Here is a 1,895-nt window from a genome sequence, read left to right on the forward strand (position 1 = left end):
AACTTGCTTAGGTACTGCTGGTTACTAGTGGATGCAATGCCACTGCTGTAGTGGATCATGCAACGACTCCTTAATGCTTTTGTGCAGTTGCAACTCTCTAGTCTCTTTGGAGCACCACCACATAACACTCTCTGTGTTTGCTCTTATCATACTCCTCGATGTTGCTTATAGTGTTTGATGTAGAAGATCTGCTTTCAGGAATAACAACTTGCGTCAGAAGTAATTGGGTAACGTTTAAAGAAACTTTTTTTTTTTTTTTTAATCAAGTCAGGCAATCAGAGAGAGAGAAGGACCATGTGTGTTCAAATCCTTTGTTTTTACGTAAGCGCCCATACATGTGATTTTATAGTTATATAAGCAGATGTATAGAACGGGATAACATTAATCAATAATAGATATATACATACAATTTAACGGACTGTAATTCGTTGTTATTTTTTTTTATCTAACTAAGCGTTGGTGTCGACAGCTTCAATCTCTTTGGGCTAATTTACTTAAACGCGCGTCACCATCCCTTGACGTCATTCTATTGGATGCTGCTGAATAATAATAGGTGGGAGGATAGATCGTTTTTATATGGTTTAATAAATGCAAAAAAATTCATTTTTCTGTGGAGTATGCGTTAATTAAAAGAGAATCAAAATTTGGTAACCAACAACAAGAACTTGCAAGCAGTCGCAAGCTTTTGTAGCAAAGTCTTTTAAGAATATTCCTTCTATTATTTCTTAAGACATTCATGATGTTAAGAAAAGTCGCAAAAAAAACTACCCCAACCAAAACAGCCCTAACTATCACAATTTTTAACCCAAAAAGACGGGTTTACCCTCAAATCCAACCTCAGGAACGCCGTTATAAGGATGTGAAAAAATTATGAGAATATCTTTAGTGGTTTCAAAGTTATGACTAAAATTGTCGGCTAATACATAAAAATCTTGTAATTTCAATTTGCTTCCAAAAACTTCAAATTTCATGGCTCTAGGACCTTAGTGGACAAAATTCCCTCTAACTCAAAAAGTTTTTCAGGTATAAGAACCGTTTTTATATGAAATTGTTTGGTAAGAAACACTTTTTCTTAGACTACAACCCTTTTAAGAATATTCCCATTCTTTCTTAAGAAAAGTACAAGGAAAGTTAGAATTTGTTAGGAAAAGTAGCGAAAAAAACTACCCCAACCAAAACAGCCCTAACTATCACAATTTTTAATCCAAAAAGACGGGTTTACCCTCAAATCCAACCTCAGGTACGCCATTATAAGGATGTGAAAAAATTATGAGAATATCTGTAGTGGTTTTAAAGTTATGACTAAAATTGTCGGCTAATACATAAAAATCTTGTAATTTCAATTTGCTTCCAAAAACCAAATTTTATGGCTCTAGGACCTTAGTGGACAAAATTCCCTCTAACTCAAAAAGTTTTTGAGGTATAAGAACCGTTCTTATATGAGATTATTTGGTAAGAAACACACTTTCTTAGACTAAAACCCTTTTAAGAATATTCCCATTATTTCTTAAGATATTCACAAGGTAAGTTAGAATTTGTTAAGAAAAGTAGCAGAAAAAACTACCCCAAGCAAAACAGCCATATCAACCTCAATTTTTAATCCAGAAAGACGTTTTTACTCTCAAATCCATGCTCAGGAATCATAGAATAATGATTTATAATAATCATGAGAATATCTTTAGTATTTCACAAGTTATGGTTAAAAATGTCCGTAATAACAAAAAATCTTGTAATTGCAATTTGCTTCCAGAAATTTCAAATTTTATGGCTCTAGGACCTTAGTGGACCGAATTCCCTCTAACTCAAAAAGTTTTTGAGGTATAAGAACCGTTCTTATATGAAATTGTTTGGTAAGAAACACACTTTCTTAGACTAAAGCCCTTTTAAGAATATTC

The sequence above is a fragment of the Anthonomus grandis genome, chromosome 20 (assembly GCF_022605725.1).
Source record: "Anthonomus grandis grandis chromosome 20, icAntGran1.3, whole genome shotgun sequence".
Lineage (NCBI taxonomy): Eukaryota > Metazoa > Arthropoda > Insecta > Coleoptera > Curculionidae > Anthonomus > Anthonomus grandis.